The 16,310-nt window shown below is 35.2% G+C and overlaps 1 long non-coding RNA gene across 1 annotated transcript; it reads left to right on the top strand.

The window, feature by feature from the left end:
• The first annotated feature begins 10,337 nt into the window (after nt 1–10,337).
• Nucleotides 10,338–11,681, top strand: LOC114579274. Its single transcript, XR_003700185.1, has 2 exons — nt 10,338–10,526; nt 11,560–11,681. It is a non-coding gene; the product is annotated as an uncharacterized LOC114579274 (long non-coding RNA).
• Nucleotides 11,682–16,310: the final 4,629 nt, after the last annotated feature.

Below are 16,310 nucleotides of genomic sequence, written 5' to 3'. Positions count from 1 at the left end.
AAGTGAACAAGGATCTAAACTCATCAAAAGACTCATTCTTATGTGACAGAAATCTAATCCAAGTAAATCTCGAGTAGTCATCGATAATCACAAAACCATAGAATTTTCCTCCTAAGCTGGTAGTGCCAATGGGTCCAAATAAATCCATGTGAAGAACTTCTAAAGGTCTAGAGATGTTAATGTCTTTAATGGAGTGAATAAAGGAATGAACTTATTTTCCTAGTTGGAAGGCATCATAAAGGTGGTCTTTTGAGAATTTAAGTTTAGGGACACCTCTAACTGGGTCTTTCTAGGTCACTCTCCTAAGAGGTTTAATAATGGCATAACATAATCTCCTATGTCACAACCATGAATCATTAGTAGCAGTTTTTAAGCAAAATGAAGCAGCACTTTCAATATTAAAAGGCAAGCATGTAAACATTATTTATCCACATTCCCTATGAAATAGTGTTGTTATTTAAGCTTATAATATAAGTATTAGCCAAAAGTTTTATGATGAAGCTCTTATCGCAAAGCTGACTGATGCTGAGCAAGTTGTGTTTTAGTCCATCTACATGCAAAAAAATTTTCAATCAAAAGGTTCTTGGAGTTTCCAATTATACCAGCACCCACTACCTTTGTGGTGTTGTTGTCTCCAAGAGTAACCTTGCCTCATGTTCTGGCCTCTAGTAGAATGAATTGATTGGCATTCTAGTCATATGTCATGAGCATCTGTTTCCCAGGTACCATATGCTCTCACAAGGCCTTTTATGAGAGCAAGCCTACAAAATCATCAAATGTTAGATTTAGGAACCTAAATAAGTTTTGGTCCCTTCTTATGAAAAGAAGAATGTAATGCATATGTGTTATGTTGTGAATCATGCAATTTAGATCTCCACACCCAATTTGTACTATGATGAATGGTGCAAGTGTGTACAATGTGTCCTAACATGCCACATAAAAAACATTTAACACTAGGAAAAGGATGTACTAATCTACTTAGGTGGTGAAGCTTCTTTTTATGTGTTGCATGCAATGATGATTTGTTATTTTCAAAAACTTTGAGATTTGTTAATTTCTTAAACTCATTTTCAAACTCAGTATGGAATGACTTCAAGGAATCATGTGCATCAGATAATTCAGTATGCTCTTTGTTTAATGCATCAAACTTATCAAGTAATGACATGTGATTACTATCAATTATAGAATGATCTTTAAGAAGAATTTCATACTCTTTTTGTAAATTTAAAAACTCTAATTTTAAGCTAGCAAGCTTTTTCTCAAGTTTCTTATATGATGTATGAATTCTCTCTTAAATTTTAACTAATTGATCATAGGTTGGTTCACATACCTCTTCTTGATCAAATTGTTCAAGTTGATTATCAGCCATTAAAAGCAAGTTTATGGTTTCCTCCACTACTTTAGTCTCAGAGGAGTCAGATGCAGAATCTGCCCAGAATGCCTTTTGGAATCGCTTCTTGTCCTTTCTGTATTTGGGTTTCTCCTCATCCTTCTCCTTGCTTGGGTGCTCCTTAAGTGTAGGATAATCAGATTTAACTTCTCTAGGCTTTCTGCATTCAAAGCAAACAACATTATAAGAGCTTTTATAATTTTTGATATCCTTACCACTTTTCCACTTCTGATGGTTTTTATGCTTATTTCTTAGAAAGCTTTTGAATTTTCTAGTGATGAAAGCAACATCATCCTTTTTAGATCTGATAAAATCAATGTCCATGTTGTTAGCTTTTAGTGCCACAATTTTCTCCTTCTTTTTCTCACCTACATCAAGATTTCTTTGATTCACCCCTTGCTCTTAAGCAATGAGTGATCCAAGTAAGTTATCAATCGAATAAGTATTCAAATCTTTAGATTCAGTAATTGCAGTGATCTTAGCATCAAAAGAAGAATGCAAGCTTCACAAAATTTTATTGACCCTTTCATAATTAGTTAGCTCTCTTTTTAAAGCATGCAATAAGGTGACAATTTAAGTAAACCTTGTATACTTTTCAGAAATTAATTCAGAAGGTTTCATACGAAAAAAGTTCATAATCATGCAGTAAAATTTTTAATCGAGATTATTTAACTTCATTAGTTCTTTCATAAGTTACACATAATCTATCCCAAATTTTTTTACGAGAAACACAAGTTGAAACATGTATATAATCTTCAAATTTCAAAGTATAGAAAAAAATAGTTCAAGCAATTTGCATTAAGTTGTGCTAAATCTCTTTCATCAAAAGTCCATTCAGTAAAAGGAATTTCAATTTTAATGCCAATAAGTTCACTAGAAGGTGGTGTATAACCTTCTTTAACAAGCATCCACATACAATAATCAAGCAATTATAAAAATGTAGACATGCGAGTTTTCAAAAAATTTAAAGGAATATTATCAAACAAAGGTGGACGTATAATAGAATATCCTTTCGTTGTGTTACGATTACCAAAGTTAGCCATAAATCAAAATTCAAAAATTTTTTAAATTTAATTTTATGAATCCCGCTCTGATACCACTTGAAAGTACTCTGATGGCACTAGAAAGTTTGTTAAGAATGTTAACCCCTTATGATTTTGACCCAAGGCTAACCAAGAGGGGGGTGAATTGGTATTTTAAAAAAAAAATCTTTCGATCAAAACACAATCTTAAAACAAAAACCAAGATTCCACCATAGAAATTAAAGTGCGAAAAATAAATGCGAAAGAAGTAATAAAGAACATAGAGATTTATAGTGGTTCGATCAACACGACCTATGTCCACTCCCATAGGCGCTCTCTGAGTATTGCACTAAACTCAGTGTTTCTCCTTTTGCCCCAACAATAAGGCGGAGAAGCCTATACAAACCTCCTTTCCACCAACCTAGGTGAGGAAGAGAACCCAACTCATTTAGCTTCCTCCTGAAGCAGGCAGAGAACCCAACTTCTTTTGCTTCCTCCTGAAACAGATAGAAAACCTTAATTAGATGCTGAAGTTTACCTCTCTATAACCCCCAAGGAACTAAGGAAGATGATTGAAGAAGACAATGATGGATCCTTGCTTGGAGTAACCTTTGTGAACTCCCTCACAAACTCCCCCTCATAAGATCCTCTCTCTCTCTCTCTCCCCCTTGCTCTCCCTCTCTCTCTCTCTCTCCCCCTTGCATCAGGAGCCACATCGTTTATAATAGACCCAAGAAAGAAAAAATTACAAATTGACTCAGACCTAATCTACCCAATCTTGAGCTGGCTTGAGTTGCACTCGATCTTGTGGACCTAAAAAGTTAGTAGGCAAGACAATCATAGAAAATCATGAATGTTTGTTATCATCAAAATTCTAATCCATAAAATCATATTTGCAACACATAGGACTATACAATTTGAACATACCCACCATTCAAAGCTTATCATTTTTTCAAGAGTATTTTTGTACAAAGGCAGAACGGTGTTCATCTGAATTACATAATCTAAATTCATGCACTCATGAACAGTAGTAATATAGTTTTTCTATTTATTAAAATTAGTGCAATTAAGCACTAAAATGTTACTCAATATGGCAAATATGATATAAATGTTGGTTGAAAAGAATAAAACTAAGCTCCCAATTAGAAACATTGTCATATCTTTACGCATAAATGATTTGAAATATTGTTAACTATATATAAACAATGTAAGGTGGACCCTTATAAGTTACGTAACACGACATTATATTTTAATCTTTGGATAAAAATCACAAATTATAAATGACACATTTTAAAATATGGTTAACAAATATTGATAATAAATTTTGCCAATAATAGATCTTTCTTGGACCAATATATTATTTGTGTAAATTATTTAAAATTATCACATAATACATATTTGTGATCTAGAAAAAAAAATTTTGATCTTCCTTTGAGCCATATATTTTCAACATAAATTTGTTATAAATCTTTAGTATTATTCAATTATTTTAAAATTTAATAAATCTAACTATTAGAGATCACTTCGGTGACATATTATTTCAATTTTAATTTATTTTTAAGTAATGAATAATAATTGCAAATAAATAACATTCAGTTCAAAACTAATTTATTTATTCATCAACGTTTCTCTAAAAAATAGGCATCATGATTTACTTGAAACCGACATACCATGCAGAACAAAAGTAATTAATATATAAATCATCTTATTCTTTTAATATACTCGTATATAAGGAAATTAATATTTCATGAAATAAATAATTCAATTTTAAGTATTGACTATAACATGGAGAAAAGATTTAATAAAAAATTACTTGAAATTTATTAGAATTATATGTTTACAATTATCATTATGGTTTTAACTTGCCACTAATTGACATGTAAAAATAATGGAAAACCCACTAGTTTAAAGAAATGTATTATCAAACAAAATAGTATATCATCAATTCATCATTTGCAACTGCTATATCTGAATGAAGAAGATAGGATCGACCGAGAGGAGAGAGAGGCTCTGAGATATTTTGGGAGTCTTCTAGGGTTTATGTTGTTTTCGCCGCCGTCAGGCTTCCTCCGCCTGGGAGAGGTTGATCCCTCTCCCAGATGGAGATCAGCGATTTCCCTCCGCTTCAGAATCCTTCGATTCTTCGGCCGATCCCTGCTTCTCCTAATGTCTCTTTCGCTAAAAACCTGGCAAACCCTTCTGCGACTCAAGATGATTTTTCGGTTTCCTAGGTTCGTCCAAGTCAGAAACTCACCTTTAAAGAAGATGATCTAACCGAGGGTCTTTTGGTATGGTCATTCTCTTTAGTCGGATATTCTCTAGGGCCTAGGCCTTATTATGAGCGACTTCTCGCAGCTATGAAAAAGGTTTGGATTTTAAAAAGTTTGTTTTCATTATTATCTATGGCTGATGGTTTTTTCTTGATCAAATTTTCTAATCAAGAAGATTTTGATCTAGTTTGGTCCGGGGGACCGTGGTTTTTGTTGGGGAAACCTTTCATTCTTCAAAAATGGTCCCGCAAATTCCAGCCGAAGAGGAATGAACTTTCTGCTATTCCCCTCTGGATCAAAATTGTTGATCTTCCCCTGGCTCTTTGGACTCCGAAAGCAATTTCAACTATTGCCAGTTATATTGGTATTCCGTTATCTGTTGACTCTCTTATAGCCAAAAGAGCTCGTTTAACTTTTGCTAGGGTTTGTGTTTCCATCTCTAAAGATTTGATATTACCTGATGAAATTCTGATTAATATTGAAGGAGAAGATATCCAGCTTAAAGTTATTTACGACGGGAAGCCTAGTTGTTGTGAAGGATGTGGATCCTTGGTTCATTCTTACTCTTCCTGCAAAACCAATCCTAATCCCATGCCTACTGTTTTTCCTCCCCCAAAACCCCGGACTAGGGGAAGAAGTGTTATCCGGAATCCTAGACCTCAAAATCAAGATCCGGCGAAGCCCCCTTCTTCGAAGTTGTTAAATTTGGAAGATAATAACTTGATCGTTATTCCCCTTCCAAATTTAACTCACCCGGTGGAAAAGGAATTTTCTTCTTTGATTCCTAATAATTGCTCACCCAACGATGCAATTATTCCTAATCTTAACTCTCCTATTGAGGAAGTTTCCTCCTCAGGCCAACCTTCTCTTCCTATTATTATGCTTTCTAATAAGTTTGTTGCTCTTCAATCGGAAGACCCCCCAAACCAAGAGATGGAAGGTAACGACTCGGAAGCTAATTCGTATAATAATATTATTTTAGAGGAGGTTCCTCATTCTCCTAACTCTTCTGGGATCAATAACCAAAAGTCTCCTGTCTCTATGCAAACCAGAGCCAAAGCCGCCAGGAAGGCAAAAAATTCCAAGAATTAATGTTTTTTCCTAATATTGCTAGTTGGAATGTTAGGGGTTTCAATAACCCAAATAAGGTTAAAGCTTGTAGAGAGCTTGTTAGTACTTTTAATCTTAGCATGTTATGTATTTTAGAAGCTAAAGTCAATAATGAGGCCCTTGCTGATCCTTGGTTTGTTAATTCTCACACGATTTTTAACAATGATGGCAGTAGTAATAATTTCTATCATTCCAATCCTGGTAGGATTTGGATTAAGTGGAACTCGCAGCTTATTTCTTTTTATCCCCTTTTTATTTCTTCTCAAATTATTCATGGCACTATTACTGTGGGGTCGCAATCTCCTGTTTTACTTTCTGTTATTTATGCTGCTAATAATATTACTGACATAAATATTTTATGGGAGCAGTTGAGGAGTTTGGTGCCGGACCCCTCCATGGCTTGGGTTATCATGGGGGATTTTAACTGTTATAGATCTGAAGAGGAAAAATCTGGTGGTAACCAGTCTCCTAGTAGCCAGATGGGTGAGCTTAACACAATTATTTTTTATTGTGGTGTGCTTGACTTAGCCTCTGTAGGTCTTTTTTACACTTGGTACAATCAAAGGATCGATTCCCCCATTCATATTAAGTTAGATAGAATTCTTACTAACAATACGATGTTGGATAGATTTCCTTCTGCTTTCTATAAAGTTTTGCCTACGCATTGTTCAGACCACTCTCCGTTAATTTTATTTACTTCCAGCTGGGATAAGAAACCTTCTAGATTCCTGTTTAAGAATTTCTGGATTAATATGAATGGGTTTTATGAGGAGGTTTTAAATGATTTTGATAGACATTTTAACTGTAGTCCTATTGCTACTTTCTATAGATCTTTGCAGATTCTGAAGAAGTCTTTGAAAGATAAGAATTGGTCTTCTTCTTGCTACATCTTAAATTCATTGCAGGATTTAAAAGCTAGGCATCAACGATATATTTATGATTTACAACTTGATCCGATGAATAGCAATTTAAATCTTCTTTATAAACAAGCTTGTCACAATATTAACATTTTAAGCAAAGCTTGGTCTTCCTGGCTTTTCCAAAGAGCCAAAACCAAATGGCTTAGGAATGGTGAAAATGACCTTGGTTTCTTATATACTCTGATTAGAACCAGGAATAACATTAATGCTATTAAAGAGATCTCCACTCCTAACGGTAATTTTGATAAGCAAGAAGATATTGCTGAAGAGGTTATTAAGCATTTTAAAGAGATTTTTAACTCTCCTAAGCCTCTTAAGGAGAACAATTTCAATTTTCCTGCTGGTAACAGGATACCTGCTAATATGATTAGCTCCTTAACTATTCCTTTTTTAGAATATGATATTAAAAAAGTGGTTTTTGATGGTTCCTCAAGCTCTGCCCCGGGTTCGGATGGCTTTACGTTTGAATTTTATAAGAAGACCTGGCATATCATTGGGCATTATTTGTGTAAGGCTATTAATTATGTTTTCTCTACTAACCATCTCCCTAAAGGGGTGAAAGCATCTGCTATTACTCTCATTCCTAAAAAACCTCATGCTTCTAATATTAATGATTCCAGGCCTATTTCCTTACGTAATGTTTTTTATAAAATCATTGCTAAACTTCTCGCTAATAGGATGATTACTATTCTTCCTTTCATCATTCACGAGAGTCAAGCTGGCTTCATCCATAATAGAAGTACTTCTGATAATGTTTTGCTGGCTTCAGAAGTGCTTAGAGAATTAAATTTTGCTAGTAATCTTTTTTGTGCCAAATTGGATATTAGTAAGGCTTTTGATTCTGTTTCTCGTAACTTTTTGTTAAATAGAATGAGGAAAAAGGGGTTTCCTGAGATTTTTATCAATTGGGTAAAAGGATGTATTACTAATGTTCATTTTTCTATTTTCTTGAATGGTTCTTTGGAGGGGTTTTTTAACTCTTCTTCTGGGCTTAGACAAGGGTGCCCATTATCTCCCCTTCTCTTCTGCTTAGTGATGGATGCCTTATCTTGTAGTCTTTCTTTGGATTACTTGGGGTATAATTCAAATGGTTTTAAATTTAAAGGTAACACTTTTAACCATCTTAAGTATGCAAATGATTTACTTGTTTTTGGGTCTGCTAGACCTCATAATGCCACGGGTTTGAATAAAATCCTCTCTGATTTTGCTGAAGCGTCTGGTCTTAGAATTAACTCTTCTAAAAGTTTTATTATTTTCTCTCATCATGCTATTGATGCTGATCAATTTTGTAGTATTATGGGTATCACTCAAAGGAACCACTTCCTTACTTACTTTGGGATCCCCATATCTCCTGAAAGACTTAAAGCTTCTCATTTTCAGCAGCTTTTAGGTAAAATTACTACTTTGCTTGATGGGTGTAAGGTTAGAATCCTCTCTTTAGCTGGTAGAGTCCAATTTTTGAAATTTACTATCTCTAATACTCTTGCTTATTGGATTAAAGGATCCATCATACCTAAGGCCAAATGTAAGTCTATCTCCAAGTTGTGCTCAAATTTCCTTTATCATGGTAATATTAATGGTAAGAAAGTTCATTTGATTGCTTTGGATAATACTGTTATTCCTAAGCATAAGGGCGGTTTAGGCATTGCCTCTATTGATTCCCTTTATTACAGTTTTTATTGCTCTTTTATCTGGAGAATGCTGACTCAGGATTCTTTAATCTATTCATGGTTTAAGAATAAATATATATCCCCTTGGAAACCCCTGTCTGCTAGAGCTACTAAATTCTAGAAAAACATTTGTGCCACTGCACATAAAATCAAGGAGCATTTAACTTTCCAGATTAACCCTTCTTTTAATTTCTCTTTATATTGGGATCCTTGGTGTAGTGGTAAAGCTTTGTCTGAATGCTTTCCTGTGGCTAAACAATTTTCTGTGTTAACTATTCAAGATTGTATCAGGAACAAGTCCTGGTATCTTCCGAACTCAATTCCTGAAAATGTGGTTCATAAAATTCATGCTGTTGAGATTATAGAGCAACCGGCGTTGGCTTGGGATGGCTCCTTTAATCCTAAGTTTAAGAATTTTAAGGATTCCTACTATGCTCATCTGGAGGAAGTTACCTGGCATAAATATGTGTGGCACAAGTTTTATTCCCTTAGTACTCAATTTTCACCTGGATGGCTATTTTGCATAAACTTAAAGTGGGTGACTTGTTGATTAAGAGATCAATACAGTTTAATCCAGATTGATGCCTTTGTCACAATGCACCGGAAGATCACAATCATCTGTTCTTTTGTTGCAATTTTACATTTCATGTGATTATTAATCTTATTCCGGATTTAAAATTTTTCTTACTTAGACCGAATTTGTTACAAATTTTTTATTGTTTGGACAATTTGTTGCGCCTGACCAAGAGGGAAAAGATTTTCTGCTATCTTATAGTTTGCTGCACTGTATACCAAATCTGGAGGGAAAGGAATAATCGTCAATTTGCAAACAAAAGGAATTCACCTGACACCGTTATTATCATTATTAGTAATGCTATCAGAATAAAAGCCAGCAGCTGGAAGCAATTTAATCAGTTGAAAGAGAAATTCCAGTTTGATTGATTTGGTTTCTGCATTCTAGGAGTCTTGTTAGGTTTGGGTGGAAACCTGCATTTGTAGGTTTCAGTGTTTTTTACTTGTTCTTGTTGTTATTGTGGTGGTTTGTGATGTCTTGGTTCTATGTTTCCATTGTCTTTTCTAGTTTGTTTGTTTTCTCTGTTTCCTGTTCCAGTGTTTTGTCTCTCTTTGTACCCGAATTTTTTTAATAAAATGGGCGTTGCCTCTATTTACCCCAAAAAAAAATCATTTGCAACTGCAAAGAAAAAAACATATAGAACACAATGAACATAATTGATGATGAAAAGCAATGAAGAAGATTCCATATGATTAAGATAATGTTGAATTCAATGCATCATCATCTATAATGTTTTAAAAAAAAAATAGTGATGGGAAAATATTTGCTAGCACTTATACTCGAAAAACCAAATTTTTTTTTAAACTTTCAAATAACCAATGAAAAGATTAAAAAAAAATTATTTCTCATTGATTCAACAAGACAACCTGTCTCTGATGCCACTTGAGGGAAATAATGGGAGATGAAAAGAATAATTTCACCTTCTCTAGATTTCATGTCAAATCATAGAGAAGAATTATCAAAAGTGTACTTAAAATACATAATTGAGGTTTCTTCTCTTTCACATTTGCAATGGCATTCCGGAGAGAGATTCTTTTTCACTCAATATGGTAAATTTGAAAATGAGAACCAACCGCTTAAATTGAGGGCAAAACCCTTATTTATACCTAATTGTATTTATTTTATTTTAGTCCATCATTAAAATAAAATATAATTATTGATCTCTATACAATATTTAATTCCATATAAAGTTAAATGAGATGTACATAACAAATAATAATTAACTCAAGTATATCATGAATTTAACTGCTTAATTCTAAATAACATCTATTGTATAATAATAATAATAATAATAATAATAATAATAATAATAATAATAATAATAATAGAGACTATATGAAATAGTCATAATACTTAACCACTAAACACAAATATTATCAAAGCCTCTATGGAGATAAGCTCTCTTATCTGAAGGCGATCCTGAAGGCGATTTTGGGGTCTCTTTGGCTTCCTGTGTTTCTCCGTCAGTCCGATGTAGCCGACGGAGGTTCTTGGCTACAATTTTTTGCTCGGGATGCATTCAGTTTGGCTGTTCGGATTGAATGGTGTGACCATATTGAATGGAGTGGAGGTGATATTTTAAATTTCTTTCTTGCGGTTTCTTGCAATGAGGCTAGTTTGGAGATGTTTGACCGTCAGCCCAGTTTGGTAGTTGTTGGATTCTGTTGCAGATATCCTTTTGGTTTTACTTGTATGGCTACGTGTGGTAAGGATTTTTTGGATTGTTTCCGATTTGATAATTTTCTGGCATTAAGTTTTGAAAAGGATATGCTCTTCGGGAGGGAGCTTTTAGTGTTCAAAAATTCTTTTCGATAGATTTATCGCTTTGATATGCAGATGGTTTTGGTTAAATGAATTTTCTGTGAAGATTTTGGTATATTTTTGACTTTTAAATGCATACCACTATCTTATTTTGAGGTTTGTTATGATTCAATTGAAGATTGAATTTCAAGATTCTTTTTTATGAAAGTTTTCTCCGATCCAGCTTATATCGGAGTGTTCTTGTGAGATCTGAAGTACTTGTGATGGCAGATTATGTGAGATGCAATTGATTCAAATAGAGCTTTTTGAAGGTTGTTTTATAGATTGTTGGTTGAAAATTTTTTCTCACATTACACTGGATTTCTTTAATAATCGTGGTGGATCTACTGTTGCGATCTTGGTCAATATTCCTGTGGTTTCTTCTTCAGATGCCATTTTTATTGCAATTTTTTGCTACATTTGATTGGAGTGTCTATGGAATATAGCATGGGCATTCCTAGATGTTTTACTAATAATCTGAAGTGGGATCCCGTCCCATTTAAGGTTATGGCTGTTATGGTTTTGTTCTTTGATGTTCAACGATTGTTTGTTGAAAGATGGAAGATTATGGAGGCTTTCATTGCTCCTAAAGGAGTTGTTTTCTTGGTGATTTCTTCTACTTTAAAGGTAGAGGTTCTGTTTCTTGCAGATTTGTTTCATAATTCTTCCGTTTATATAGTTATTTGGCTGTGTTTGATTGGAGTGTCTAAGGAAGATAGTTTGGATCTTCATAGATGGTTTGTTAATGATCTGAAGTGGGATATGGTACCAGCTTTGATAATGGTTGTTACTATTTTGTTTAGTGTTGTTCAAGGATTGGTTGTGGAAGGATGGAAAAGATGGAGAATTCTGTTGTATTTTTGGAAAATGATTGTTTGAACAAGTTCTTATCTGTTAAGGTGAATTCTACTTTACTAAGCATGAAGATTAAGCTTGTAGGGGCTGCTGAAGTCTTATCTTGGATAAGTGGTATTGGAATGTTAGGGGGAACTATCATGTTGATCAGATAGTTTTCTTTGATGAAGAGTTTCTTTTAGTTTGGATCTTGGAGGATATAGATGGTTTTATGGCTACTTGGTTCCAAGATTTTTAGCTTTTATTATTATTTGTATCAGGGAATTAGATTAATGGATATTAGGACTCTTACTAGTTTTCACTTTTTATCTAATTGGGAATTCTGGGATACTAACCAACCTATTTGGTTTTTTAATATTTGGTGCCCTCATCATCCCAATTGTTTCAAAGTGAGGAATAGTGTATCTTATTTCCATTATGATAATTTCTATGTCGCAAATATTTTTTTCTTATGTGTTGTTTGCATTTGAATAAGGTTTCCTTTCATAGTGTTAAGAAAGGGCTACCTATTAGATTTATTTCCTTTTTAGTTTGTAATAACTTTTTTTTCTTGTGATTAATGCAATTTGCATTCCTTCAAAAAAAAAAACTATTGTATAATAAAAGATTCTTGTATTTATGTATGGGCCCATATAGGGGTAGAACCATAAATTTTTTTGAATGGGGGCTCAAATTAGTATTAGCCATTATATTACTCTCAAATATTATTTTACTAGTGTAATCGCAAATCATGAGATATGTTTTTAATAAAAAATATATACCAAAATACATCTAAAATTATATTTGTTCATGTTAAGAGAGGGAGAGAGAGAGAGAGAGAGAGAGAGAGAGAGAGAGAGAGAGAGAGAGAAAGGGAGAGAGAGAAAGAGAGATGGCACAAGAGAAATTCCAGCAACTGCTAACGTCATGACTCTTCAGCAAAAAAAAAATGAAATTTGAGATGAAGGTGGAGTTGGAGGGACTGATTAGTTTTAGAAATTAAATTTAACCTTACATATATGTATATATTAATTGTTATATTAATATAATTTGAAATGGGTTGATTTAATTGTTGTGCCAGCAGGGGCTATACCCCCAAGGCCTCCACTATAGACCTGCCACTGGGCCCATATATAGATATTTTCTAGTATTTTTTCCAATGCAATAACTCATCAAGATGGTATAATCTCTTTTCTTTATCTCTACTACTCATTAAATGTAATGCATTGTCTTACTTTTTTTTTTTTGAACAAATCACTCTCTAAAGATGCTAAAAAATTAAGGAACTAAATATATATCCAAATATCTCAAGGACAATATTTAGCAAAGGTCAAATAAGCTCAAGCTAAATTGGCGAGATAGGATAAGCCAGAATAATGAATTTGCTAAGGGGATGTTTGGTTGGAGGAAAAGTAAATGCAAAGCATAATAAACTTCTTTACTTTTTAACATTTTAGTGTTTGGTTGGTTACAAAGTAAGACAAAGTAAACTCCTAATGTATTCCAAACTCCTCGCATTTGTGATTTTTTTTGTTTACTAAATTCACTCAAAATTGAGTGAAAAAAGAATTTTGCAAGCATAAGTGTAGGAGGTGTGTGCAGAAATCGCAGAAGATTGACAAATGGGCAACCGGGTGGTGCAGTTTCATGCGTGTGAAGAGTTGTGGAAGGTGTGGCTTTGATTCTCATTCTCGTGTGGTGGGCAGAGGCATGACGGGAGCCTTTCATGTGTGGAGTAGGTGGAGGCAATGCAGGTTCATTTGCATGTGCGGGTGTCGGACTATACAGCAAAAGGCGGGCTCACTCGCATGTGTTGGATTTAGATAAAACATGTGAAGGCTCGAATGTTTCGAGCAAAATGGTATTGGAAAAGGAGAGTTCGCTTTCATGTATGAGAGCCAGATAGTACAGTTGAAGGCAGGTGTCGGTCAAAAAATGACACAGGAGATGATCACAAGTAGCATGTGTTGATCATTCGCGGATGGTGCAGCTGTAGACAAAATTTAGGATCAGATAAGAGGACATGCTCGATTGTGACCAATGGGATTAATCGTGCCAAAGCCTTATGAATTGTTGTAGTCCATTGCTCTGTGATATACTTTTCCACTTAATATTGATTTGTCCACACCATGCGGCACTACATGAAAAAGCTCTGTTACCACTGGACAAATCCATCGGTAACAAAAGAAATCCACCAGAAAATCCTTTTTCTTATGATAAATGATCCGACAATAATTCACGCATCGAAAACTATAAACTGACAAAGTTTTTCTACTAGAAATGTTTTTGGCGACGTTTCTAATGAAATTTCGATGAAAGAATGATGGCAAAATGTCATATTTCCATTAACTTATTCTAATGTTTAATCTGCCAATATTTCTAGCAGAAAATGTACACCAAAAATACTGATGGATAATCCGGCGCTTTAGTTTATCGCACTATTATCGACGAAGATTACTGGCAAAATTTTTGTTAAAAATTTTGGCATAAGTATACCCCTAAAACACCACTTGATTTTTATTGTTTCGTGTTGCCAAAAGTATTTCTAGTGAAAAATTTGCTGGAAACCTGTAGAATAACTTTTGACGTCTATGCTCTATCGGCTCGGAGGGACGGCGATGGAGCATAGACGTCTCATTCCTCCGGATACTTAGAAAAATTATAGAAATGGACTTTCTGCTCCGGTTCTTGATTCTACTGAAGTCTTTAATGGCGGATCCAAGATTTTGGATGGATTCAACAAGAACTTTAAAGGTTTTGTTAATAAGCCTTTGGTGATTAATGAGGGGGGTTTGTTGGACAAAAAGGAGACCCTTATCCATGTTTCTGACAAGGGAAAAGATGTGATCGAAGAGGTTATTCCTAAACAGCAGTGGGAAGTCTCACCTTGTCTTAATGACAGGGAGAATAATTTACAAAATTTGAATTTAGAAGCTTCGTCTTCAGCAGGATTAAAGATCAATTCTAGTGTTGATCATAATAAGATTTCTTTCAAATCTTCTCCTATTATTAGGAATTCTGCTGATTTTTTGAACGACGTTTCAAATGATGCGGAGAATGTGAATGAAGATTTGTCTCTGAATAAGAATTCTGGTTTTTCTGAGGAGGTTCCAGTTGTGGATGTAGCAGGTCCGGTTGATGCTGTAAAGGGGCAGAAGCAGAATGTGTGGTCACAATCGGCTTGGAGGAAAAAACTAGATGTTAATGTAAACAACCTGGATCTAGGAACTTTTTTGTCTGAAGATGGGAAAACGGTGGTTCTTCATGTTGAAAAAGAAATGGAGAATGTAAAGAGACTGGAGAAGGCTATTGTGGTGAAAATTTTTGGAGAGGATATCCCTTTTAATGTGGTGAGTATGGAGTTGAGAAGGCAATGGGAGAAATTTTGTAAATTCCACATTACTGGTTTGGGTCTTGGATGGATTTTGTGCTCGTTCGAGGATGTTAAAGCTGTTAATTGTTGTTGCAAACCTATTTTCAGGTGTTATGTTTTGATGATTGACAAACACTTTTTCTCTTGGACTACTTGTTGCTTCTAACTTTTCAGGAATCGAAGATCGGACGATCAAGAAGAAGCCAAGTTCAGGATTGCGGGTTAAGTCAGTCTGTAATTTTATTTTTTACCTTTTGAGTCTACTTGTAATGGTTAAAATGACTGATGCTAAGTAACCCTTCACACACACACTTGAGAGGCTTAGAAATTCTGTTTTTGCCCACATCGGCCCGGCCGATATTTATATCGTCCGGGACGATCAGCTTAAAACAGAAAGTCTAATTAAGGATTCTTAATTAAGGCAGCCGACATTAACCTATCGGCCTGGACGATACGTGTATCGGCCAGGATGATAAGCTCAAAATAGAAAGACATAGCCGCCTTAGACAGTTTAGGCATACTGTATTTTAAATTATCGGCCAGGACGATTCCTGGATCGGCCTGGACGAAATTACCAAATTATGCCTTAATTGATCAGGAAATCAAGGGAGTAATTAAGGATGATTGATACAATCATATCGGCCAGGACGATCGTGAGATCGGCCTGGATGATAAAGCCAAATTTCAATCGGCCAGGACTGTTCCCAGGGCTGTGCTCAGGACGATTTACCTCTGATTTGAACTAATCGGCCAGGACGATCGTGAGATCGGCCTGGACGATCAAGCCAAATTTCAATCGTCCAGGACTGTTCCCAGGGCTGTGCTCTGGCCGATCTTCCTTGATTTGTACTAATCGGCCAGGCCGATGTCCATATCGGCCGGGACGATAAAGTCGGCTACTTGCAATTAATGAGCTCCTCTTGAGCTCTTCTATTTAAAGAGCTCTTCTTCAACATTTTTAAAAAGACCTTTGGCTGCTGCCTTGACCTGAGAAGACCTTGAGGAGAGAAAGAGAGAGAGGGAGAGAGAGAGGATCTTGTGAGGGGGAGCTTGTGAGGGGATTCACAAGGGTTGCTCAAGGATCGCTCTGCTTGTCTTTCGTCTGGAGTTTCTCGTCCATGGAAGGGTCGGTAGAGGTAAGGAGTTTTTCTTTTGGTTGTGGTTCTCTGCCAGCTTCAGGAGGAAGCAAAAGGAGGTGGGTTCTCTGCCTTGCCGGGGTGGCAAAAAGGAGTTTCTTGTGAGGGCTTCTCCGCCTAGCTGTGGGGGCTAAAGGAGAGTCACGTTTTGTAGTGCAATACTTGGAGGGTGCCTCCAAGGAGTGGACGTAGGTCTAGTCGACCGAACCAC

The sequence above is a fragment of the Dendrobium catenatum genome, unplaced genomic scaffold (genome assembly GCF_001605985.2).
Source record: "Dendrobium catenatum unplaced genomic scaffold, ASM160598v2 fragScaff_scaffold_257, whole genome shotgun sequence".
Lineage (NCBI taxonomy): Eukaryota > Viridiplantae > Streptophyta > Magnoliopsida > Asparagales > Orchidaceae > Dendrobium > Dendrobium catenatum.
This window is presented reverse-complemented; position numbering and strand designations above follow the sequence as displayed.